At 42.4% G+C, this 27,643-nt stretch overlaps 1 protein-coding gene and 1 non-coding gene across 6 annotated transcripts in view; one reads left to right on the forward strand and one right to left on the reverse strand.

Annotated features, from left to right (window-relative positions):
* The window catches only part of ANKS1A (ankyrin repeat and sterile alpha motif domain containing 1A), a 188,147-nt gene that overhangs the window by 5,537 nt on the left and 154,967 nt on the right, over positions 1–27,643 (forward strand). The gene's annotated exons all lie outside the window — the stretch shown is intronic.
* LOC138396130 (U6 spliceosomal RNA) lies at positions 9,028–9,134 on the reverse strand. Its single transcript, XR_011235609.1, has one exon. It is a non-coding gene; the product is annotated as a U6 spliceosomal RNA (small nuclear RNA).

Genomic DNA, 27,643 nt, shown 5'->3' on the forward strand with positions numbered 1-27,643 from the left:
ACTATGGTTCCCCTGTTAAAAAACAAAATGAAACAAAAAAAGTTGACATGCCTGGAAATGACTTCTGTGGTGGTTACTTTGTATCTAAAAATCTAGAGCGTGCCTAATCTTAAACTTAGTAGGACATTTACTTATGGTAAAAGATAATTTATAGGAGTTTAATAAGTCAGTGGTCTCCCTTTTTCTGAATTCACTTGAAGTTCAGTTTTTACTGTCTTAGTTACAAAATTAGAGACAAGGAAACAGTGAAACAATTTCGTGATCCAAAGAATTTGGTTTGTATCCAGTCTGCTTCAGCATGTTCACTTGTCACAGGAGGTTGTTGTCCCAGTGAAAGTTGCATCCTTGGCCAGAAAAAATTTCCCCCTTGGTTTGTTCACCCCAAACAGCTGTGAATTTTGGTTTGCGAAAAGGAAGTCCAGGCTATTTCTGCCTTAGTGTTCAGTAGGGAAAGTAAATTACTAGGTTTTGTAGTCCAGAGACACCAAGGAAACCCCAAAAGTAGACAGTGGGGAGTTTGTTCTTGGAAAAGTCAGGCTCTTCTGTGGGTAGGAACTTGGTCTCTTTTTTGGCGCGCCCTCAGAAAATGTTTCCCACACTGATTTCCAAAAGATTACTGAGAGATTTTTCTGTGGTATAGAAAATTATATTGTATAATATGTTTCATTCGTAGAACATCTTCAAATAACTTTGGTGTGGTTAGAGTTAATGGTAGTAATACTAGAAATTATATGGTACGGCTTCATATTTATCCTTTCTCAGTAATTTGTAGATCAAGTTTGTTTGGTTTACAAATCAAAAAAGAATTTTTAAAACAAGTCAGTTATATCTGCTTGTGATGTTATTACCACTATTAAAAATGGTGGAGGTGATCCAGGAAGCAGAACTGCCTGCCGGCTTACTTAGGTGGTGAGCGTATAGCACGGCAGCTAAGGGTCAAGCTCTGACCCAGTTCTGCCTGTGACTTAGGCAAGGTAAGTAACTTCTCTGAGCCTCTGTGTCTTCATATGTGTAATGGGCCTGCGCTGGTACCTACCTTCTAAAGCAGCATGAGATGAACTACAATATGCAAGGCATATAATGCCTGTACATGCCAAGGGCTTGGTAAACCTTGGCTGCTAGAATCATCTGATGGGAGCCAGGTGCTGCCACCCTTGATGAATGAGAATGATGATCTCGTTTGTTAAGGATGTATTTTTTATTAATGTTGCCATTTTAAAATTTATAATAATTTATAGTAGAAGCTCCCAACCTTTTCGAGTATGAAGAGTCCCATTTTTAAAAGCCTAAAAAATGATAATAGTGGCAAAGTTACAAACCAATCTAGGTCCACAATCCTTTGTTTGAAATCTTGGGGCCAGAGATATTTTGAAATCCAGAATTTTTGGGTTGTTGGAGAGTGATATTGAGCCCCCAGTGGGATTCTGGCAACACCCTGTCACAGTATGTGTCTTTGGTGAAACCTGTAAATATTCACACTAAATGGGATAAGTATGAAGCAGCTTCATATCGGTTGGGGTCAGGTTTTGCAGCTAAACAAGTTTGCCACTAATTTATGAGAATATATTTTCAGAGCTTTTTGGATTTCTGAACTATAAATAAGGGATTATAAACCTCTGTATTGTAGAAAAATTGCAAGACACATAAATACACAAAGAAGAAAAAAAATCATTTATAATTCCACCACCTAAAGAAATGAATTATTATAGTTTTGGTGTACATACTTAGTCTTTTTTCTGAGCAAACTTTTTCTTTTTTTTTTTCTTTTTTAACAGAAATGACATTGTTCCTTACATACTTTGTCTCAAACTTTCACTTAATATATTGTGTACATTTTCCTATCATTTTTTATCCTGCTCAACGTCATTTTAAGTGGATAAGTAGTATACATAGTGTAGATGAATTATAATTAACCCCTTTCCTGCCATGGGACATGTGTTTGTTTTTAGTTTCTGCTATTGGAACAGCTCTGTGGTAAACATCCTTGTAGATAAGTCTTATGCGCATTCATGCTTGCAATGTTTTATATACTCAGTAGGGTATTGGGGTACTTTGAATATTCAACCATTGCAAAAGCACATACGTGCAGTTGAATTTGAGCACTCATAGTTCTGAGGCCCCTTACAATCCTGGGTTCTTCTGATTGGGATGTAACATACTGATCTAGGGCCACTAAATGCTGCTTATTTTCAGAAAGTTACCTTTATGCAAGCACAGGGTTTTTAATGGTCAACTGAGGGCCTCACTGGTTCTTTTTCAGAGACAAGATGTTAAGAAGAGAGAGGGCTGTTAGTAATACAAATATATGCAGTATGCTCCAAGCACAATGAAATAGCTTTCTGTTGTTGTTCTAACTTTTATCATGGGAAATTTCAAACATACAGTTCTTGGAAGACTGAGGCGGCGGCGTGTCTCTCCCTCCATGTGATGAGGTCCAGCCTTTGTCATGGCCACACACTGCGCTTATCCCTACCAGTGGTGACTAGAAACATGATATGGGGAGATTAGTCAGGCCCTTTACTGTGACTGGGAAAGCAGCTCCAAATGTATGTCCCATTAATAATACTGCCAGGAAGGCCCAGGCGGGAGGATCACTTGAGATTTGGAGTTCAAGACCAGCCTGAGCAGGAGCGAGACCTCATCTCTACCAAAAATAGAAAAAATTAGCCAGGCACGTTGGCATGCACCTATAGTCCCAGCTGGTTGGGAGGCTGAGGCAGGAGGATTGCTTGAGCCCAGGAGTTGCAGGTTGCAGTGAGCTATGATGACGCTACTGCACTCTAGCCCAGGTGACAGAGTGAGACTCTGTCTCAAAAAAAAAAAAAAAATACTGCCAGTAGTCAGCATTTGTTGAGCATTCATTGATATTGGATTAATAGCATTAATTTTATATTTGGAGGGAATTATTAAGTGCTTGTCCTTACTAGGATTAAGAAAGTATATTTTTTATTACCATTTTTTCTTTTGTGGATATTGTGACTCTCAGCTTTGCAATGTCTAAAGTCAGATTTCCTAATTACAGTTCCTTCCAGTTGTAGACAAAGTTTAAAATCTTAGGCGTGTTAATTTTTTTAAGGAACATAATTTATTTAAAAAAATTGGAGAGACTATTCTTACCTGTGAAAAGGTAGAAAAAGTGGTATTGTTGTTTGAGGCATCAGATTTTTAGGAAACACAAACTAGTGTATTTGGAAGTGGCATTTTAATCTTAGGCAAATCCTTCTGAAGGGGAGGTCTGCCTGCACCACAGTCATTTGTCCACATGAACCAACCCGTTGAGTTTGTTTTCCTTTCACTCAAATAAGCATTTTTTGTAATTTTCTTTTCAGTTTCCCCCACAATCCATTTCTCAAGTTATTTTTCCTTTGAAATTGTAGTTGAGACCTACTTATAAGAAGTATGATGGCCAGAATAGGTTACACAGCAGATCAGTTCAGGGATGTTTACCTGAGTCACTGGAAGATTCTTAGACTTTCTGGTGTTTGTTTTTAGATCTTTAACTCTTTGATGGGCCTGGGGAGGAGCCCTAGTCCTGGCTTTGTAACTATCCGTATCACGCTCACCACTCATCCTCTCATTCGGCCTCATGAAGTCTGTGCATGGACTTTTGCCCTCTTTGGATCCAGCCACCTGATTCTTGCTTCTTCAGGTTGCCCTACAGCCGAGATAAAACTGCAATGCAAAGCCCAGCCCTTGCTGTAGTATTTGAAGTAGTTAACTCACAACAGCTCAGAGCTATTGCTACTGCCGGTGTTGTATTAATAGGTGGGTGTGTACATGTGTCTTTGGCGTCAAGGGGTAGTGTCACTTATTGAGTGCTTAATACTTTGGGCCAAGAACCTTACGTCTGTTTTTCTCACTTTACCTGCTGAATAATTGTTTTTTTGTTTTTTTTTTTTTTTTTTTTTTTTTTTTGAGACAGAGTCTCACTTTGTTGCCCAGGCTAGAGTGAGTGCCGTGGCGTCAGCCTCGCTCACAGCAACCTCAAACTCCTGAGCTCAAGCGATCCTCCTGTCTCAGCCTCCCGAGTAGCTGGGACTACAGGCATGCACCACCATGCCCAGCTAATTTTTTCTATATATATTTTTAGCTGTCCATATAATTTCTTTCTATTTTTAGTAGAGATGGGGTCTCGCTCTTGCTCAGGCTGGTCTCGAACTCCTGAGCTCAAACGATCCGCCCACCTCGGCCTCCCAGAGTGCTAGGATTACAGGCGTGAGCCACCGCGCCCGGCCCGATAATTGTTGTTATTCCCATTTTACTGATGAAGAAGCAAAAGTTTGGAGAGTGGTTAAAGTGACTAGCCTAGGGCCACGCAGAGGAGTCTGTGACTCCCAAACTGTTGCTTGTACAGCACTGCGTATGACTGCTGGGAGAACTCAGTCTCTTTGGATGAGATTTAAGCCATCACTTGCCATATGTTTAGGTAAAATTTTATTGAAAAGATTAATTAGGAATTTATTTATTTTAATATAATAGTTGCTTTTATAGCAGTTACTTTGTGCCATACACTGTTCTAAGCACTTAACAAATATTAACTCATTTTGTCCTCATGGCATTTCTTGGGGGATGGCGCTGTGGTACTGCCATTTTACTGACGGGAAGCTGAAGCACAGAGAGATCAAGTAGCTGGCCCGAGTAGTGAGCTAGTAAGTGACAGAGCTTGGTTTTGAACCCAGGCAGACTGGCCATGGAGTCCTTGCTCTTAGTTATTATGCAAGTGGGAGTTCTTCCTTTTGCCCAAGAATGTAACACAAAATCCTTTTGGAACATTTTGACTGCATAAAGTGAGGTAAGCTTATTATTATTTTTTTAAAAATCATTGGCAATTTCCCTGGAATATAGGAAAGTTAGATGAAGGGAATGTTTTTAAACTTGTGCCAAATGATATATTAGTTTAGAGAATATAGGGTAATACCCTGCAGTTCATGAAGAGGAAAAAGCCTCCCACATTGCTTTTTTTCTGACTTTTCTTTTAGAAAATTCTCATCTTTCTCTCAAGCACGTTCCTGCATTCATGAATTTTGCCTGAGAAAATTCAGCTCCCTCTCCCCGCAGTTCAGAATGATAAAGATTTGTTGTGGACACGTGGACTGCCAGGTGCACTACCAGGGCCGGAGTGTGTGCAAGGGAAGTGAACCTTAGCAGTTGGCAAGAAGCCAGAAGCTTGTATATTTGAAGTTATTTCCAACAACTGCTACAACTCTTTTTCACGGTTCTCTCCCCTCCCTCATTATAGTTTAACAACCAAATTTTGCTTTCCAAAATAATAATTAGTTTGTCCATAAAATGATTGGCAGAGAGTATTATCTGGCTGGTTCAAATTGTGGGATGGGAAATGTTACTTTCCATAATCCTTGGGGCTTTAATCTTCCCAATTTTTCCATACAGGTATTAGTGTCCATTTTACCTATGAGATTCAGAGACATAAGTGACTTGCCCAGGACTGAGGTTTTCTGTTGGCAGGGCCTGTAGGTCTATTTTATGTGGAGATCATGGCTACCAGAAAGATGTCTGAGTCTCTGATGGTAGAAGTATAAGGAAAAGATAGTATTCTAGCTAAGTAGCTCCAGAAATACCTATGGGTCCTATATACTTAGCAGTAATAGAATAGCTCTATTACTTTTTTACCTATGAATGAAAATACCTCATATGTTGAAATTGGCAGAGATTCCAGATTTGTTACTTTTTAATCTATTGCCATCTCCATAATTGTATGTTTAAGACCCAGCTGGGGAATAGCTTTCTTGCTAGTCACTAATCAGCAGTCCCTTTCCCCATCTTTAGCAGGCCCAGAGCAGACTTTCAAAAAGGTTTTTAAGTAAATGACCCAGGATTTATTGCTTCACTTTAAGTTTTTTAAAGAAAGAGTGTAAAAGAAATCAGGATCAAGTACTTTTACTAATTATGTTTTGTTAACCAAATTAATAGAGCTGTCTTTTTTTTCCCCCCGAGGCAAGGTCTTGCTCTGTCTCCTGGGTAGGGTGCAGTGGCTTCATCATTGCTCACTGCTTCAAACTCCTGGGCTCAAACCATCCTCCTGCCTCAGCCTCCCAAGAAGCTGGGACTACAGGCAATCACCACCATGCCTGGCTAATTTTTTTATTTTTTATAGATACGGAGTCTCGCTTTTGCTCAGGCTCGTCTTGAGCTCCTGGCCTCAAGCGATCCTTCTGCCTCGGCCTCCCAAAGTGTGCTAGGATTACAGGCGTGAGCCACTGCACCCAGCCCCTCCATGTCTCTTTATCAGTCAAATCATCATGTAGGAAAACATTTTCTGATGAATTGAATCGGCTGTGAGTTTGGGCCACAAGTCTGGGTCTTTGAAAAAATGTGAATGCAGTCATTCTTTATATCCTTGGGGGATTGATCCCAGGATCCCCCTCGAGGAGACCAAAATCCCAGGATGCTCAAGTCCCTGATATATTTCATAAAATGACATAGTATTTGCATGTAACCTATGTACTTCCTACATGTACTTTAAATCATCTCTAGATTACTTATAATACCTAAATATAATGTAAATGCTATGTAAATATGTATTGTATAGGGAATAATGACAAGAAGAGCTTGTACATGTTAAATACAGATACAACTATTCCTTTTTTTCCCCCAAATATTTTTGATCCACAGTTGGTTGAATCCACAGATGTGCATAACCCATGGATATGGAGGGCTGACTGTATTATCTAATAACCTAATAACCACTGTTACTGGCACTCCTATAATTTTTAAAAACTATTATTTTTACACTTCTGTTGCTCAAAAATTATCTGATTTTCTTTTGGTGATGAAATAATGAGGTTATTGGAGTCATCAGATGGTGAATCTTGCTGGCATCAATTTTTCTCGTTATCAGCTACTGGGCCTCGTGAAATTTTGACATCTATAGGCTTAACTGACTGCTTTTTGACATTGTTTTGATTGTGATTCACATTATTTTAACCTCATTCATTGGTCTTTGGCTTCGTGTGGCCATCTGGATTTGAATGGAACAAAATCTTATCTCTCCCTCTTTCATTGATTTTAATTTTAGTCTTTTATTCGATGTGTAGATAACTGGGTGAAATCCTTAAGTTAAGGCTTAAATTTGTTTTTGTCATAGTATTTTAGCTTAGTCTAGGTCTGTCTAGATCCCTGGGGTCTGGAAATACATGCATCTTTTTCAGGGGTGGAGGCCCCGTGGCCTGATTTCAAGATTGTTCTTTTTTTAAGCACCAAAGGAGGCAAGAAAAGCTTCATCTTTCTCTGCTGCACCCCTTTTAATAAAGGAGTTATTCTGTAAAATTTGGACTCAGTCAAAAGGGCGCACTTAAGGGCCAGGAAGGCCACATGTCACCTTGAGGCCGCAGGTTCCCAGCCCTGTGAGGAAAAGTTGTCTCCAGGAACCTTCCTCTCTTGGAGTGCTTTGGAGAAGAGCAGGGGAGAGCAGTGCCCTCGGGGGTCTCCCGCTAGTCCTACTTCAGCCGCCCTCTACCTGTATGATCTTGGGAATAGTTTTTACTTTTCCTGCATCTCAGTTTTCCCATCCATTTAAAAAAAAGAAAAAGGCAATGTTTTTAGCATTTCCTGGCAGGGGCCTGAGGAAGGTCCATGAGCACGTCTTTAAAGCAGGTGCAGTCAGACTCGGGAAAGGAAATACTGATTACTGTCCTCTTACTATGGGCCAGCACACGCGCGAGGTCTTTTATATACTTTGGCCAGAGGGTAGGTCGGACGAAGAGGAGGTTTGTCTCCTCCTCCCATCTGTGTGAGCGTGAGTGGGCAGTTGCTCTCTCTGCCCCCGACGTTTTCATCAGCAAATACTGATTAGTGCCTAATCACTGTATGTTATCCATAGCACTGTAGGAGATACTTAGGAACACAAAACTTGACAACTGTCCTCAGAAATTGGCCTGATTGGAGCAAAAATGGCCCTGTTGGCTCCTTGGTTGATTCCAGGACTGGGGCAGGGAAAGTGAAAAAGAGGGACATGTCAAAGAGCCACAGAAGCCAACCTGAAAGAACTCTCAATAACCAAAGCTGGAACAATTTAAAATAAATAGCAGTAATATTGGAGTATAAACCAAAGAATAAAATAAATATCTATGAGTTCGCAATACAGTTGACTAAATAAATAAATAGGGGAGAACAGATAGCTCTTTCTTACAGAGGAATTCCAATTAATAAAAGCAGAAAGAATGAGGGAATAGAAAATCGCCATTAGCATACCACAGTAATAATTGCCGTCGGCAAGCTGCCAGTGAAGAATACAATTAGTGAGTGAAAGCTTAGGGAGAAACAGAGTATTTGCATGGCCTCAAAGTATCTCCCCTAAAATATTTACTAATTACTATGGTGGTTTCAGCCCATGTCTGCATATTCTTTGGTAGTCCCCTCTCCAGGAGATGGAATTTAATTCCCCTCCTAAGTGTGGACTAGACAGAAAAATAGTAACTTTATAGTGGAAAAACCTGCCAGACACTACTTGCATCAGGCGATTAAGGTTAATATCACCAATGATTAGTCATGTTGATACCACGTACTCCCTGATACCATGTGATGAGAAGGACCCTTCACCTCTGTGTTCTTCCCCCAAAATCCATAACCTCAGTCTAATCATGAGGAAACAGATAAACTCAAATTGAAGGACATTATACAACTGCGGTCCCCAGCTCCTGGGTCTCAGCCATTACTGGTCAGGAAATGGGCCACGTATCACCTGAGCTCCGCACCAACCTCCCACCCCGCATCTCTAGTCCGTGGGAAAATTGTCTTCCATGAAACCGGCCCCTGGTGCCAAAAAGGTTGGGGACCGCTGTTCTGCAAGATACCTGAGTAGTACTCTTTAAAAGTGTCAAGGCTGTGAAAGACAAGGAAAGACTGAGAAACTGTCACAGACTGGGGACTAAAGACACATGACAACTAAATGCAATGTAGGATGCTGGAACAGAAAAAGGGTGTGAGTGTAAAAACTGGAGAAATCTCAACTAAGTCTGTAGTTAAGAATATTGTACCAGTGTTAATTTCTTTCTTTCTTTTTTTCTTTAACTGTGGAAACGCTTCATGAATTTGCATGTTATCCTTGCACAGGAGCTATGTTAATCTTCTCTGTATCGTTCTAATTTTAGTACATGTGCTGCTAAAATGAGCACTAATTTCTTAAGTTTTGATCAATGTGCAGTCGTACCTCTCAGTGTATGTGGGGGATTGGTTGCAGGACCCCTGCACGTACCAAATCTGCACATACTCAAGTCCAGAAGTCGGCTCTGACGAACCCATGTGTACAAAAAGTCGACCTTCTGCTTGTGAAGGTTTCACATCCTGCAAATACTGTATTTTTGATCCATGTTTGGTTGGAAAAAAAATCTACCTATAACTGGACCCACACAGTTCAACCCTGGTTGTTCAAAAGTTAGCTGTACCATGGTTCTGTAAGATGTTAACATAGGAGGAGGCCGGGTGCGGTGGCTCACGCCTATAATACTAACACTCTGGGAGGCTGAGGTGGGAGGATTGCTTGAGCTCAAGAGTTTGAAACCAGCCTCAGCAAGAGCGAGACCCCGTTTCTACAAAAAAAAAAAAATACAAAAAATTAGCTGGGTGTGGTGGCACATGCCTGTAGTCGCAGCTACCCAGGAGGCTGAGGCAGGAGGCTCGCTTGAGCCCAGGAAGTTGAGGTTGCTGTGAGATGGGCTGATGCCATGGCACTCTAGTCCAGGTGACAGAGTGAGACTCTGTCTCAAAAAAAAAAAAAAACCAAAAAACAAAAAACATAAGAGGAAGCTGGGTGAAAGAGGTATGGGAATTCTTTGTGCTGTCTTTGCAACTCTTCTGTAAGCCTAATGTTAGTTCAAAATAAAAAGTAAATAAGCAAAGGCCCTATTGGGTAATGGCTCTGGACTCAAACTGCCTGGGCTCAGATCTTGTCTTTGCCACCTACCAGTTGGGAAATATAAACAACTGTAATTTCTCTGCTTTAGTTCTCTCATCTGTAATAATAGAACTTCTCATATAAGGTTGTGTGAGGATTAAATGAGGTAGTGCATATAAAGTACTTAGAGCAGTGGCTGGAATATAGTAATGTCAGTTGCTAATATTATTAATATTTATACAGAGGAAGTCTAGCCTCCTTTTAGGTACTCAGCCATTTAGCCATAGGTATACATAGCCAGTGCTCAGGGAGTTCGGAGGAGGAGATGGTAATGGGGTAGAGTGGTCTGGACACCCCTCCCCTCCACCACTTACACCCTTAGGAAGTGGGGCCCTGCCTTTGAAGAAAGCCAGAGATTTAGATAGCTGATAGAAGATTGGTGTGGAGGAGGGTGGGGGACAGCGGGGGCGAAGGCAGAGGAGCTAAAATGGGAAAGACCTGTTTGCCCAGCAGAGCATAAAGCAGCCATCCAACAGGAGTCAGTGGAGGTGAGGTTGGTAGGGTTGGCTGGTACCAGATTGTTGTGGGATTGGATGCTGGCTTGGTAGTTTTCAGACTATCTCTAGGCTTGAGAGAAAGAGGGACACGATTCAAACAATTAAAAAAATGGTTTCAGTCCCAACAGGTGTGCTTTGAGTATTTGTTGATTGAGAAAATACATTACGACAGTGATTATGAAGTCAGTAACTCCCTGAAATAAATTTGTGTTTTATTAAATATGGTAGCTTCTCTGTACCTTTGGGACGTTGTAATACATTATTCTATGAGACATTTATTCTGCTTACTGCCAATACTGGGTTTACGCGTGCATTTGCTTACCCTTTACAATAACACTGTGATCCCAGGGCAGAGTCATTGCTTTAGGTCTACAAACATACTTTGACTTCAGAGCCTTGTCTTTTGGGCTGTCTTCTATCACAGGGGGAGTGTGTTTCTTTTGTTAGTGAAAACAATTATCGAAGTATAATTTATATACAGTTGAGCGCATAGATATTAAGTGTACAGATCACTGTATTTTTAACTACATATACATCTGTGTAATCATCATGAGGATAACATTCCCAATGTCCCAGAAGGCTCTTTTGTGTCACCTCCCAGCCAAAAGTGCCCTCCTTGAGGGCCCACCTCTATTGCCGTAGATTATTGCCTGGAAACATGTTTCTTTTTTTCCGCTGTGCAGTACAGTGGGGTGGGAGCAGGGCAGGGTCTGTATGTGTCAAATACTACACTAGACACATTCTCAGACTTAAATAAATTCTGCCATAAAACCACAGACCTAGGCTTATGTAAATTGTCTAAACTCAATCCCGTCTCATGGACTCCAGGGTAAATGTTTTTTCTGTTACGCCATGCTATGTCTGACATTTGCCATACTTATCATTATCATTAATGGAAAGTCACCTTAGACTCATCAGTAGTTTACATGGTCAAAGACCAGCAGTTACCTTCCAATCCTAATCTAAGTGCATTTAAATGGTCGGAAGAGGCCGGGCGCGGTGGCTCACGCCTGTAATCCTAGCACTCTGGGAGGCCGAGGAGGGTGGATCGCTTGAGGTCAGGAGTTCGAGACCAGCCTGAGCAAGACCCTGTCTCTACTAAAAATAGAAGGAAATTAGCTGGACAACTAAAAATACGTAGAAAAAATTAGCCGGGCATAGTGGTGCATGCCTGTAGTCCAAGCTACTTGGGAGGCTGAAGCAGTAGGATCGCTTAAGCCCAGGAGTTTGAGGTTGCTGTGAGCTAGGCTGACGCCACGGCACTCACTCTAGTCCGGGCAACAAAGCGAGACTCTGTCTCAAAATAAATAAATAAATAAATAAATATAAATAAATAAATGGTCAGAAGATTTTAGCATAACTGTCTTGGGAGGTAGGGGGAGTTGTGTTCATTTGAAACTGTAGGACAATGGCAGTTTCTTGGTTTAGTGAGTGCCTTGTTTGTGCCAGATTATGTGCTGGCCCGTGGAGTTACAGAGAGAAAAGACATTTCAATCCGAGCCTTCCAGTTTTCTGATGGGGGAGGTAGATAGTAATGTGATGAGTGCTACAAAACAGAGGGATGCTGGAACATGAGGGAGGAAATAAGGGAAATGTTCCTCCTAGAGGAGATGAGGTCTGAGTGGAGTATGAGCGCTAATACGAGTTGTACAACGAAGAGGGAAAGAGAGAGTTGTTCTAGGCTGGAGAGAGGGTACAGCATGTGCAAAGGATGGATGTCTGGAGAGCGCGGCACACTGAGAGAATTGCGGTAACTGCTGGGTAGGAGGGAAGTGCCTGTGTTAAGGAGTTGGATTTTACACTAATGATGGATTCGCAATTTAGGAAGATCACTTCAGATTTTTGGGAAATGGATCAGAGGGGTGGAGATTGACTAGGAGTACAAGATGATCAGGGACCCAGTGGAGGTGGTACCAGTGGGTTAGAAGACAGACCAAATTTGACAGATATTTAGGAGGTGGAATCCACAGGAGTTGGTGACTGTTGATTTGCAGTTGTGAGGTTGATCTCTCCTATAATTCTGCATCTAAAATACGGTATTACAGTGTGAAAGGAAGAGTGGGGTTTTGTGGAAGGACTGGATTTTTGTAATTCATAACCAAAATGCAATACTTTTTCCCTTCCTTAGTGGAAGGGTAGTATTTGCTTTAGAACAACCCCATTACTTATTTTGGTGTGCATAGGAGTTTGTAGATGAAGGCCTGAGTTGTATGATAATTTTTTTTTTTTTTTTTTGTGTAGGCCCATAAGTCAGTCTTTTGGTTTGTTTTAATCTCCTTTTGTTTATCATGGTGAAAGCTAAATCTCCAAATGAGTATTCCCGCAGAGAAGACCTATGACCCTTGTACTGAGTGGGAGCTAGTGATATGGAAAGAAGAAAAGGCAAACCTTAACTCCTTTCAGGATTTATGTGGTTATTTATTTACTGACAAGTGTGCAGAAAGCCAGATTGACACTTTTTGTGAAATGGAGTATAGTTTGGATTTGAAGGGTTTGATAAAGTTTAAAGTTATCCCTGCCTTTGCCTTGGCCTGTGCTCTGCTGAAATGAGCTCCTTCTGTGTGCACAGGGTAACTAACAGTGGGGAAATCTTTACACTGGCAGGGCGATTACCTGGGTGCCTAGGGCTTCCTCACTCAGGCTGAGAGTCCAGGCCCTTGGCTGTGAGGACGTCTCCTCGCCAAGCTCAAGGACTGTGCGTACGACTGAAAACTTCTAGGAAAGGCAAAACAAGCTCCTATTGCTTTGGGATTGGCAATGTCTGGAGTCCTAACCCTGAGTGGTCATTACAAAACCCAAAATACACCCTGTATGCCGGGAGGAAGCTTTTCTCTCCAGCCAGCCACAATTTAGTTATCTGCCTGCGCAACTCCAAATTTCCTGTTACTGTAAATCCTTGACAGTTTCAAATGAAGGACGGTGGTATGTGGGGCAGAGAATCCTTATTCAAATGATTAGAAGAGCAATGGCAGTGTAGCTACAGTCATGTGCAATAAAACTACAGGATACATTTGTTGCCCCTGAAATCTCTATATAGAGCTCTGAGCCACCATGAGCTCCTGCTATTCCAGTTTTCAGGTTGTGCTCAGGGACTGTTAATGTTTTTGAAGCAACACAAGTTCTTACTTACCTAGGGCTGTTTGTTTCAGCATTAAGTTTTTAGTGAACAAGCATGCCATCTGAACAACAATTTATGGAAGACGAGCATGTGTGACCTCAGTTCAGTGTTGTGATGAAATCAAACACTCATAATTTGACACCTTCAGTGATGTGCATGATCGTTATTGTGCTGCATGGTAATTAGGTAAACTGTTCATATAAATAACTATAGTATTAATTTATATATGGCCAAATCAAATTTTCACAATTCTTGTTTATTAATTTGTTGGTTCTCCAGCATTTCTAATTAGCATCCCTGTCGGCAGTTTTCACTGATATCTGTGTAAACTCATCCTCCTCACTTGCCTACTCTGGTTGTCTTATGTTAAAACACCAACTCTAGGGCCGGGCGCGGTGGCTCACGCCTGTAATCCTAGCATTCTGGGAGGCCGAGGCGGGTGGATCGCTCGAGGTCAGGAGTTCAAGACCAGCCTGAGCAAGAGTGAGACCCCGTCTCTACTAAAAATAGAAAGAAATTATATGGACAACTAAAATATATATACAAAAAATTAGCCGGGCATGGTGGCGCGTGCCTGTAGTCCCAGCTACTCGGGAGGCTGAGGCAGTAGGATCGCTTAAGCCCAGGAGTTTGAGGTTGCTGTGAGCTAGGCTGAGGCCACGGCACTCACTGTAGCCCGGGCAACAGAGTGAGACTCTGTCTCAAAAAAAAAAAATAAATAAAAAAATAAAACACCAACTCTAGGTTCTCCTCCCTAGCGGCCCCTTGGAGGGGATTGGTGGTCCTCAGCCCCATTCTCTCTCACCAGCCAACCTCAACCCCAGAGCAGCTCCTGTGGCTTTTCCCTGATCCCAGGCGTTTTGGGAGTCTGGGGTCTTCAGGGAGTTGGGGCTCCAGACCCTGAGACTGGGTGGCCTGCCCCCAGGGGTGGGACAGCATACTGTGGGGATGAGAGGCCTTTTCACCTCGGAGAAGGAATTGGCAACATGTTTTATTTAAGAGTACTGTAGAGATTGAAATAACTGAAAATTTCTCACCCAACAGGTAGTAAGGATGTTAGTAGACATTTATTTATAGAACTTTATTCTAGCACAAAGTTGATTTTAGGTTTAAAAAGGGGTGTACTAGTAGCAGGAATACTTTGATATCTTGGTTAGAGAATCATTGAAAAGAAAATGACACATTTTAGATTGATTGAGAACCAAAATGGATTTTGAGCGACATGTTTGAGCTGCTTTTGTGTATCTCTATGGCATGCAGTGATAGGTGGTACAGTGGTGGTTAGATGTGGAACTTTTTACTGTGGCCCTGCGGGCGGTGTGTGCATTGCCTATTTTTATTGTGGTTAACCTGACCCACCATTTGGTTCCTTAAGGCTGGGTTTCTGTATCTGTATTTTATGAGAGCCGTCAGCCTCTGCAGAGGGGAGCTTCATCCTTTCTTCAAATGTTTACTGCGTTTCTGCTTTGTGTTAGGCCCTTTGCTAGGAGCCAGGTACAGAGAGATGATCAAATATCTTGACTTTAAATAGTACCTTTTGCATTTACCTCTTTAGTCTCATTTAGCCTCACCGTCCCTGTGATATGGAGAAAGGCTACTCATGTGCCCACAATACAAATAAGTAGTCACAGAGAGATGAACAGACTTGTTTAGGGTTACACTTCACAATAGTGGCTGAGTGGATGCCATAGTGTTTTGACCCCCAACTATTCACTAGTTAGGAAATTATAAATGAAATAGTTTTTGAATCTAAACCTAATCAACCAAGAAGCATGGCATCTACCCAAAGAAGTTTATGCAGACATTTAAAAAATTCATACAAATGATTCCTAGATTGGACTACTTTATGAAAAATAAAAAATTAATATCAGGTAATTAAAAACATCAGAATTTAAATAGTGTTAATGAAGGATTCATAGTTTACCCCATAAAAATATTCATCATTTAGTAAATTACCATAGTGAGCCTGGAAGAAGTCTTCACGATTTGATTTATATGGTGTTTTCAGGAAGACACTGTACAATGTATTTTTAAATTGGTTTGGAAGGTAGTGAGTAAGATATTTCTAAGGGTGAGGAAGAGACAGTTTTGAAAATTCTGTTAGTCAGTACTGAGTTGACCAGGGTAGGGGAAACAGAGTTAAGGTAATATGTTGGTGCATTTTCTTGTGCACCTTAAAATCCTACAGGGCCAGGGGGGATGCGTGGGGAAAAAAAAAAAAAATCCTATAGGGCCCAGTAACCATTTTAGGTTTATTTTGTTTAAAAAAAAAAAAAAAAAGGCCCATGGGTTCCCTGTGTTATTGACTCTTCAGTTTCTGAAGAACTTTAGAAGGAAAATTTCCCCATGAGCAAAGTGAGAAGAGCATTAACATTGTACGTGGACACCCAAAACAGTGTTCCCTGGACACAGGCTCTGAGTCTGGGGAGCGGCCCGTGGGAGAGTTGTTTCTTCCTGGGGAGGGCTTCTGGGAGCAGCGGCGAGAGGGCGCAGCTTCCCTGATGTGGTGAAAGAACGTGGACTTCAGGCCTTGCTGAACTGAGGTGATTTATTGTATGACCTTTGGCAAATTGTTTCATGCATCTTTTTTTCAGCTGTAAAATGAGGTTATATTTTATTCTAAAATAGGATTTTAGGCTACCATGTAAGTAGAAGATCCTGTTTGTAGTAGGAAGTATTAGCTAGCTCTTCATACATATTTATTTCTAGGGTCATTTTACATCTGTCTACCTCATGGGACTGTAAAGTCCATCAGGGCCGAGGCTGTGTCTGTCTGCTTTGCTTTCTCTGTATCCTGCCCCATGTAGCACGTGAGCTCAGTTGGGTACTCAGATACCTGGTGAGTGAAGGAGTCCCCATAATTCGTATTGCAGCTATAGGGAAAAAATGTAGACACACTGCCGATAAGCACAGACCTGTATTTGTTAGCATCTTGGAGTTTCAGGCCCATGTCGTCTTTTTTTGCTAACAAGTTACGGTTGAATTTTTATATTCCCAGGATTTCCAGAGGCTTCTCTTCCTTTCCTTCAGCTTGATTGATGAAAACGTAATAGAGAAGTGAAAAAAAGACTCATTGTGTTTTCATTTTGAGGTGGACCAGCATGTTCTTGAAGCCCTGATCTCTGAGTCACTCTGTTGTTTGGGGTTCACTGCTAGTTTAAGGCAGAGCTGGCTCTCTCTCTTCCCATCTTCTCAGAGAAGGTATTTGGTTCCAGATCCGAGCTGTTTTCCTTGTAGCCAGTGAAAAGCCTCTGAAGAATTTGGGGGTAAAGAGGCATCTTGTCTGCATCTTACTCGTTAACACACTGAGGAAAGTCTGGACGGAGATTTGTGAAAGGATGAGACCAAAGTCCCAATCACAGTGCACTCCTCAACAAATATGGCCGAATTGGAGTTAGAATGTTCATTAATGTGAAAATGAAATTACTTTAGATTGAGACTGCTGCTTCCTCTGTGTTCTCAATGGAGCCTGCCATGGAAGAAAAAGTAGACAAAATGCTCTCTGTAAAGCCTCTATTTTAAGAAGAATGATTCAAAGATGAACATAGGTCCAAGAAATTTTCATCAACAAATAGAAACTGAATTACCAGGTTTGCCAGATGTCTCATTTTAAAGAGATTTTCCCTCATTTGGTCTCTTGTAAAAGTCTTGCTTTTGCCACTGAAATATGCTCTGTCTCATGTAACTTAAAAATAAAAGTTTCAGAATGTTCAGAGTCCCGTCTGTGTAGGGTTTGTAGTTCTGTGTGTTAATAGTTCAGCTGGGAATTGTATTATGTAAAAATAAGGACAAAAATACCACATTATCGGACTACAGAGTTTTGGGAAATTTCCGTAAGTTATTTAGCATACTCGATCTTGGTCTTTCACTCAGCATTTATTGAGCACCTCCTGTGAACAAACACTGCCCCTGTTCTCTATGGCAGCAGCAATGTGCCTTAATGTGGTTGTCCCTCATTAATGTCCTACCTTGTAGTCATCCTACCTTACATGGTGCAATAGGGTAGAATGGCTAATATTTGGGGGAGGGGCTCTCCCTTTTACAGTTAAAAACACAGGTCCTTCTAATGGGCTGCTGCTGCTGCTGCTTTTTTTTTTTTTTTTTTTTTTTTTTTGAGACAGAGTCTCACTCTGTTGCCTGGGCTAGAGTGCCGTGGCGTCAGCCTAGCTCACAGCAACCTCAAACTCCTGGGCTCAAGCGATCCTCCTGCCTCAGCCTCCCGAGTAGCTGGGACTACAGGCATGCGCCACCCTGCCCAGCTAATTTTTCTATTTTTTGTAAAGACAGGGTTTCACTCTTGCTTGGGCTGGTCTTGAACTCCTGACCTCAAATGATCCTCCTGCCTCGGCCTCCCAGACTGCTAGGGATACAGGCATGAGCCACCGCGCCCGGCTGGGCATTTTCTTTTTGGGGCAACATAAAACACTCCTGCCTCTTCCTTTATTTGGTCCACCACTAAACCCTCTCCCAGCACCCTTTGCAGGCCTCCATGGGGTCTGTGTACTCACCCAGGGGAGAAGAAGGCGGCTGACTTTAAGGACCTTTCCCTCTGCCCCAGGCTGAGCTACCAAAGGAGAAATGGGAGCAGGCCCTTGGCTGAGTGGAGAGGCTCTTCCTGTGTGGTTTGTGGAGAGGCGGATTTGACTGGAGATACAGTTAGACATCAGTTTTCTTTGGCACTTTTCATGTTGGTGACCTCTTCTCTTCAAAGCCAACCAAGCTCCACTACCTCTCAGTGTTCCAAATTACCTATCAAAATTCCTGTAATTGTTGTGTAGCTAGATCCAACTTGGTGTAAGAAAACCAGTTTTTGTAAGAGAATTCACATTAAAATGCAAATGAAATGGTATTCTGCCCTGTCTTACTCTGTCCGTCAAACTAACCAAAAAATCTGATGGTGTGATGTGGGAAAAGATCTTTTTGAGTAGAGGTTCTTTGCTTTCTTCCAACTGGGAAGAGAGGAAGGGACACCCCGCCCCTATAGAATCGGCTGCTGACTGCTGTGTGTTTCCTCCTTGCTCGTTGGCCTCTTCTCTGGCCCAGATGGGCCTCACCTCTCCGACCAACCGCAGCTGCCCCGCTGAGGGAGATGTAGGTGTTTCTGTTCTGGCCAGGATCACGACAGCTTGAGAGGGTGGGGCTGTGGGTAGGGGTTGATAAGCAACTTTAGAGCTCCCGGATTGTACAGTCCCTGGAGAGAGGAAGAGGCTGTCTCTTGTTACCAGCTGCCCCTCCTCCCACCTGGTAGCACACACACAGCCTCTTCCTAAAGAGCCTTGCTTTTCCCTCCTCAGTTTTTTGTTTTTGTTTTTGTTTTTGCCTCAGGCTCACTCTAGAAATATTTTTCCTGTTCCTCATTCTGCCCTGTCTGCTACATCCCTAGGACTAGCCCCTACTTGTTCCTTCTAGAAACTGAGTTTAGCCATTATTGAAGTCAAAGCATTGAAACTTTGTAGGTGTGAAACACCTTCTGGTTGAAAACCAAAGGGTGTAGAGTTCCATGCAGGTGTGGATCGGTGAGTCCCTTTTGAAGGCAGGTGTGACTTTGGAGAGGTCGTGTGTGTGTCGTGGTTAGAAATATGGGTTCCGGTGCCAGCTGGTCTGGGTTCACATGCCAGCCCTGCTTAGGAGTAAGTTCCTTAGCTACGGTTTTCTCGCTTCCAAAATGGGGATAACAATAGTATCTACCCCATGCAGTCATTGTGAGGATCAAAGGAGATAATCCACAGGAAGATGTTTCCAGCTGCTTCTGGCACATGGTATGTGCTTATTAAATGTTAGCTTTGTAACTGTCATAGGAAGTAAAGCTACAGGGCTGTTATTAATAAATGGCTGCCAACAAGTTCATCCCTAATGCACTTGTGTGGATTCTATGTAGAAAATTATGATGAGGAAAAGAAGTCAGCAAAAGGTATCTCAGGATCAGTTCCATAAAAAGCCATCACATTTAGCATGCTTTCTCCAGATCTCCTTAAACATGGCCACTAAATCTGTTTTCTGAATTCTACAGTCTCATTACAAATATTCAGTTGCCTACTGATTTGGAAGTAAAAAGCTGACTGCAAGCATGAAATTTTTTTATTTTACAGAACACCATGTAACTAACATATAGCATATTGAATGTGAATTTGACTGGTTACTGTTATGTTTTGAGCTGTGTATATACTTTTAAACACTTGATCCTGAATAAGTGTCGTTATGGTTGGTAAGTTGTAGGGTTTCTAGTTCAAAAAGTTGGAAATTAGTCCCATGTGAAGGTTCCTCCAGGAGACTTGTTTCTAAGAGAAAATTAAATATTGACTCGGAGCACCTTTTCAGGATGGTGGCTTGCCTCGAGTCCAGACTCCTTACTGTGTCTTTGAGGCTTCTGCAGTCTGGCTCACTCCTCTTTCTTCGGTGCTGTTAGCTTTGCACCGGATGCTTCATCATTACTTAATTCAACAAATACTAAGTGCCCTCTCTGTGCCTGCCGAGGTGCTATTTGCAATTCTGAACCTGGGCCCACTCTGCCTTGCATCTAGACCTCTGCACATGCCTCTGTGACTCCAAAACTTCCAATGCTCTGACCGTTGACAGCATCTGGCCTCATCTTGAAAAAGGCAGTAGGTGATAGCTAAGCACCTAGTCTCTGGAGTCAGGCTGTGTGGATTCAAATCCCAGCTCTGCCACTTGCTAGCCATATGGCCTTGGGGAAGTTTCTTAGCCTCTTTGTTTCACCTTTAAAATGGCAGCAATGTGGAGATACCTTAAACAGATTCAAGTAGACCTACCATTCCATCCGGCAATCCCATTATTGGGCATCTACCCAGAAGAACAAAGTCATTCTATAAAAAAGACACCTGCACCCGAATGTTTATAGAAGCACAATTCACAATTGCAAAGATGTGGAAACAACCCAAATGCCCATCAATTCATGAATGGATTAGCAAAATGTGGTATATGTATACCATGGAATATTACTCAGCTATTAGAAATAATGGCGATATGGCATCTCTTTCTTTGGTTCTCCTGGAGAGAGTTGGAACCCATTCTATTAAGTGAAGTATCGCAAGAATGGAAAAATAAGCACCACATGTACTCACCAGCAAACTGGTTTCCCTGAGTGCACATTTGGGAATAACACCAACTGGGTATCGGACAGAGGTGGGGGCTGGGGGGAAGGGATGGGTGTATACCTACTTGATGAGTGCTATGCGCACTACCTGGGGAATGGACACACTTGAAGCTCAGACTTGGGGGGATGGGGAGGCATGGGCAATATATATAACCTGAACTTCTGTACCCCCATAATGAGCTGAAAAAATAAATAAATAAAAATGGCAGTAATGATAGTAGCTGTCTTACAGTGTTGTTCTGAGAATTAAAGGAGGTAATCCACAAATGCACTTAGTATATTCTTTGCAATAGTAGTTTTCTCGGCAACTGTTAATCAGCTATTGTTATCATTTTTGTATGTCACTTCCTGCAGGAAGTCTTCCTGATTCTGCTTGTGAGGGCCCTTCCTAATTACTCCCAGAGCCTATTCTATAACTCCTGCCGTTGCATTTATTGTGCTGTATTTTAATTCCCTGTTTGCTTGTTTCTACCTACTTCTAGACTGCGAGCTCCTTGAAAGTAGGGAAGGTCTTTTTCTTGGCCACAGTCATAGCTCCATTGCTTGGTAGACTGTGTTTCCTTTCTCCACCTGCTTAAAGATATTAGAGTAGGTAGTTTTTTGTTTGTTTTGTTTTTTAAGAGTTCCTAATCAAATTCCTATTGATTTACTGATGACTGGGTCTGCTTGCCTGTTTTGTCATGAGCCAAGACTTTAAACTAGTGTTTCTCTGTCTCCTAATTAGGGCAGTTTTTAAAGATGTACCAAAGTATTTGGAATGAAAAATGCCATTCATTTAGCCTCCTTTATGTGAGGCATTACATTTGACTCTTTGTATACATTCTCACTGAAGTCAACCTCAACTCCTCCAGGTTAGGTGCTAATATAGCCATTTAGGAATTATGTAAAGTGCTCAGAGTCATTCAGCTGATGTGTCAGAGTTGGGCTCCACACCTGGGTCTGTTTGGCACATACTGTTTTTCTCCTACGCTCACTGCTTTGCTGAGGACTTGTTGGCTGACTGGTTCTCTGCCCATAGCTGCTGTCCCAGGGCCTGACTGCCTTTTCTCCAGGGAGCTGTACAATTATACTTCGAATGTGATCGTTAAAGGGATTAATTCTTTCTGCTGGGAAGGTGCCAGCTATGGTCTTATATTGTGCAATTGCAATACTTTAATAGCACAAAACGAGACTGTCATGCAGACGTATAGGGATTATGGACAAACGCAGCAGGCATTGGAACTTTGGGGTGGAGAGAGCTGAGAAACATCTATTTTTATACTTCATTTCTTAGTTTGTCCAAAAGTTAAAAATAAAATTAATTATGCCTCCTAGGCCACCTGGATCTCTGATTGGTATGGAAAATTTACACAATGTATCCAAAAGATAGTCTATGTCAAGACTTTCTTTTGTTTTTTTTTGAGACAGAGTCTTACTCTGTTGCCCGGGCTAGAGTGCCGTGGCGTCAGCCTAGCTCACAGCAACCTCAAACTCCTGAGCTCAAGGGATCCTCCTGTCTCAGCCGCCCGGGTAGCTGGGACTGCAGGTGTGCACCATCATGCCCGGCTAATTTTTTCTATTTTTAGTTGTCCAGCTAATTTCTTTCTAGTTTTAGTAGAGACGGGGTCTCACTCTTGCTCAGGCTGGTCTCGAACTCCTGAGCTCAAACGATCCACCCGCCTTGGCCTCCCAAGTGTTAGGATTACAGGCGTGAGCCACCACGCCCAGCCTAAAATTTTTATTATTAAAAAAAATTTGGGCTGGGTATGATGGCTCACGCCTATAATCCCAGCACTTTGGGAGGCTAAGGCAGGAGGATCCCTTGAGGTCAGAAGTTTGAGGCCAGCCTAGGCAACATAGCGAGACCCTATCTCTACAAAAAATAAGGCATGATAGTGCCTGCCTCCTGTTGTCCCAGCTACTCAGGAGGCTGAGGCAGGAGGATTGCTTGAGCCTAGGAGTTGGAGGTTATGGTGAGCTTTGATGGAGCCAGAGTGAGACCCTGTCTCTAAAAAAAGAAATTTTTTTTTTTTTTTACAGACAGTGTCTTGCTCTGTCACCTGGGCTGGAGTGCAGTGGCATCATCATAGGTCACTGTAACTCAAACTCTTGGGCTCAAGTGATCCTCCTGCCTCAGCCTCCTGAGTAGCTGGGACTACAGGCATGCACCGCCATACCTGGCTAATTTTTTTTTTTTTTTTTTTTTTAATTTTCTATGGGAATAGGGTCTTGTTATTGCTCAGGCTGGTCTCAAACTCCTTGCCTCAAGTGATGCTCCTGTCTCAGCCTCCCAAAGTGCTGGGATTTACAGGTGTGAGCTACCACACCCAGCCAAAAATATTTTTTAACATAGGTATGTGGTGACTTATATTCGCAAAAAGCCTAAGTATAACTTGAAGCTTTCTGGTCAGAAGATGGTAGAGATAATGACTTATTTTATCCAAACAACTGTTATTTGGAGTTTATAACAGCATGAACCACAGAATCTTGAGGTTCTTTTTGCGAGGGGTTCTGTCTACTCAGATGTGCAGTTTCAGTATTGATAGTAACTTTTGGCCAGTAAAAGAATCAGGAACTTTTTTTGATAAACAAATGAAAGGGCATTAAAGGTTTGTGAAGACTCAGAATGAATCTAAATGTTCTGAATAAATCGATACCCTCCTCCAGGTTGTTATATGCAGATGATTGAAAGCATTGTTCCTCAGTGTTTCCAATGTGGATTATTCCCCTTTGTCTGTTTGGGACATCTTAATTGACATGCTCTTTTGATTCAGACTCCGAATACAAGAGTAAATAGGGGGCAACAGCAACTAGAATTGCACACTTACTATATGTTAAGCACTATGCTGGTGCTTTACGTATAACTCACTGAATCCTCACGAAGCCGTATACATTGGTACTATTATCCCCATTTTACAGATGAGGAAACTGAGGCAAAAGAGTAACATGTCTGAGGTCATAGAGCTAGTGAATGGATGAGTGAGAATTCAGTCTGGCTTCAGAGTCTACATTGCTAAATACCACATTAGGGCTGGAAATGTCCTGAAAAATTTAGACATTTTGTAAACCTAACAATTCAAGCGGTTGTTTTCTCACATTGTTTTGATCGTAAACATTGCCTTTCCACCTCCATCAGCACACCTGGCTTTGCATTTCAGCCATTTTCCAGAGGTCAAATTTGTCCTCGTAGGATGAAGACTTCCTCCACACAACATGAAAGCCCCCGTAGCTCTGTGATTTGTCCTAATGGAAGCTGAGGTAGGTTCCACTGTGAGGGTGACAGAGAAGGAGGGTCCAGAGCGCTGAGCCCTGAGCATTTCCTCATCCCGGGGCAAAGCCAGAGAAGCTACCACAAGAAGAACCACAAGAGCTGAAGAAGGAGTCTAGGAAGACCGTGATACAGTGGTCAAGAGAAAGGTCGGTCAGCCTTGTCACGTGCTTCAGAGAGCAAAGAAAATGAAAACAGAAGTTGGGTTTGGTGGTTGAGTGGTCCCTGACCTTTGAAAGCCTGTGCCACTGAGGTGGGGAGAGCCAGTAGTTGCCCAAGGGGCTGTGCGGTGTGAATGGGTAGTGAGTCTACCGTCAGGGCAGTGACTGACTTCAGAAAAATTAGGCAGTCGGGAAGCACTGAAATAGGATGGTAGCTGGAGGGGTACTGGGGCCAGTGAAGCTTTTTGCCTCCGTTGAGAGATCTGTTCTGACCATATCTGAAGGCAACGCAAGACCTTGATGGCAAGGGAGCAATTGAAGATTTCTGGAGTAATGTTAATGGTTATCACATATTGAATGCTTACTGTGTGCCAGGTACTGGGAGAAGCACATCGTCTATTCTATCTTATTTACTCTGCATAGCAATCCTGGGAAGTAGGTAGTCAAACCCCCTTTTACAGATGAGGAAACAGAGGCTTAGAATTTAAGCATCTTGCCCAAGCTCAGACGGCTCTATTAATTTATATAGTTTTGGCATTTTTTTTTTCTCAGAGACAGGGTTCTCACTCGGTCGCTCAGGCTGGGGTGCAATGGTGTGATTATAGCTCACTCACTGCAGCCTCAAACTCTTGGGCTCAAGCGATCCTCCTGCCTCAGCCTCCTGAGTAGCTTGGATTATAGGCATGCACCACCACGCCTGGCTAATTTTTTGTGTGTTTTGTAGAGACGGGGGTCTCACTGTGTTGCCCAGGCTGGTCTCAAACTCCTGGCCTGAAGCAATCTTCTTGTTTTGGCTTCCCAAAGGCTGGGATTAAGGTGTGAGCCACCATGCTTGGCCTAATTTATATAGTTTTAAACTGAGGTCCGTCAAGTTACATCATAGATGTAATTGAGTGAGCACATTCTAGGGGAGATGGAGCCTGGGAAGAGAAGTGCCTTTCTTCCTCTGAGACCAGAAGGAAGGATTCCTGAATTCAGATGGAGAGAGGAAGGAAGATGGGTCAACTCTTTGATCCTTATTCAAGTGCATGTGTTGTGCCCGGTATCGGGCTCCGTGCTCTCCTCCCCCGTTGGTACTACTCCCTGCCGCCCTCACTGCTGCATACAGAAAGAGCTGCAAGCTGTTTGAGGGATGTCTGCACTTTTTTCTGATGGCCCAAGTCCTCTTGCAGAGGGAGGGGTGTCAGAAATCGAGAGGAGCTTTCAAAAAAACCAACTGTGTTGACATTGAATACACTGGCAATGTTGGCTTGGCCCCATGGCCTCCCAGCATCTATTGTACTTGGCATAGAATAGAGGGATATGTGTGTGTGTGCATGCATGTGTATTTTTCTTTTCCCTTGTATTTATGGGTATCAATATAAACCAGCCAGCCAGGTCTATGAAGTCTGATGGAAGTTGGTCAGGGTCTGATTTTTAAATACATTTGTCCTTTAGCTTTTCTTTCAGCTATCTTCAGGTTTCTAGTTATCACGCACTGATAGGTCCCAGAGACCTGAATCTTACAGCCCTCAGGACCCACTATAATCCTTATAAAATATTTGAAGATTCCTACACATTCTCTACTCCAAAAAGCCTCTACAGTGGTGAGCATAGCTGCCTTCCCAAAAGCTTCTGCAAATGTGTTTTCCTGTTTTTTTCATGCCTTAACCCTTTCTGAAGAAGACATTCTTTGGGGGTAACTTGTTTAGTTTGAGTTTCATATTTCCCTGCAGTACTGCTCTTTCTTTATGTGGTTTAGCAACGAGCGGCGTAGGGGCTTTTGGATTCCAAATGGATGGCTCCTGCAATTTCAAGAAAATCTTTGTGAAATGATAAAGGAGGTAGAGGAGGAGACAAAAGGACCAGAGAGACAAAGGCAGAGGAATCTAGTAATATATTTATTCATACTACCTGATTTTAGGAGAGTCTTAATTGCCTCTACTATCACTTTTATTTTTCCTGCCTAATTATATAGATCTTTTGCCTGTTTATTGTTGAAGAGTAATTTGTTAAAGTAGGCAACTCAGCAGTTACTGTAATATTTATTTCTGTTGGACTTTCAAGTGTTCTCATATTTCTTCTTTAAATTAATTTGCAAGGAGACTTAATTCTTAGTATATTACTGGTCTGTATTAGCTATAGTTTCACATTATTCTTTTGTTTTTCTCAGAAGCTTTGACTAACTTAGCAGGCTCTTGCTTTCTTTCCTACCCTCTGTAAATGATTTTTTTGTTTTTTTCTAAAGACAGGGTCTCACTCTGTTGCCCAGGCTGGAGTGCAGTGGCTCAATCATAGCTCACTGTGTATCTTGAACTTCTGGGCTCAAGTGATCCTTCACATCTCAGCCTCCCAAGCAGCTGGGACTACAGGCGTGCACTATCACGCCTAGCTAATTTTCAAAGTTTTATGTAGAGACAGGGTCTTGCTATGTTGCCCAGGTTGTTCTTAAACTCCTGGCCTCAAGTGACCCTCTCGCCTTGGCCTCCCAAAGTGCTGGGATTGCAGATGTCAGCCACTCCTCCTAGCCTGTAAATGATTAGTTTTTCATAAAACTCATTTGTTTTGGACATTTCATAAATGCTCTTTTATTATGTTTTTCTCCCCAACATAAGGTCATTCCTCCCTGCAGTTTCTGCTCATTGAATGGCTTTCCTAAAGTCCTATTTGGGTATTGACATCAAGGGTGATGGGGAGAGGAGTCTGGTTAGGCCCTGGCAGTGAGCAGAAAATGAGCATGTCATTGGGCCTTGGGGCAAAGACCTTCATACACTCTGTATGTGAAAGAAGGGTAAATTGGGGGGTCTAGGGGTAGCTGAGTAGGAAACTTAGAACCTTTCTAGAGAAATAGTTGAGAAAGCATGAAGGAGGCGTAAGTGACAAGACATGGAGGAAGGGCCTTCTTGCCAGGAATTAGAGAATCTAGTTCAAGTAACTTTGTCAATAGAATCCTAGGGAATGGTGTGTGCGGTTTGAGAAAATGGGGAAAAGTAGTTTCAGCCTGATATTGGATGAAGGGAGGGATATTCTCTGGGATTCAGACCAAAATGAGCTTTCTTTAGTGTTCAGAGCAGTGATTCTCAACTGGGGCAATTTTGGCACCCCCACTCCGAGACATTGACAGTGCCTGGAGATGTGTTTTGGTGTCACACTTTGGGAAGGTGGGTGCTACTGGCATCTAGTGGGTAGGGATGCTGTAAATTTCATACAATGCACAAGACAGCCTCCCACAGCCAAGAATTATCTAGCTAAAGATGTCAGTGGTGCCAAACTTAAGAAACTCTGCTTTAGGGAGCATCTTGAGGGATTTTCATCAGGAATGGAATTAGGAAGTAAAACTAAAGGAGGCTATAAAAGACTCAAGTCTCATTATACGTATTACCCTATCCTAAGCTAACGTGAAGTAAAATTACGACTAAGATTGGATTTGTGTAATTCTCGGTCAGGGATGGTTTGTATCTTCTGATGATCACAAATTATAATACAGAAGCTTTGACGTTCCCAGGTACTAGTGTGCCACCCAGTAGAGGACACGGGTGAGGGATGCTCACCCACGAGAAGGGCATGGCATTCTGAGGTCTTGGACTTTCAGGAGTACACCCCCAGTCTCTGGG

Source organism: Eulemur rufifrons, chromosome 15, assembly GCF_041146395.1.
Source record: "Eulemur rufifrons isolate Redbay chromosome 15, OSU_ERuf_1, whole genome shotgun sequence".
NCBI lineage: Eukaryota > Metazoa > Chordata > Mammalia > Primates > Lemuridae > Eulemur > Eulemur rufifrons.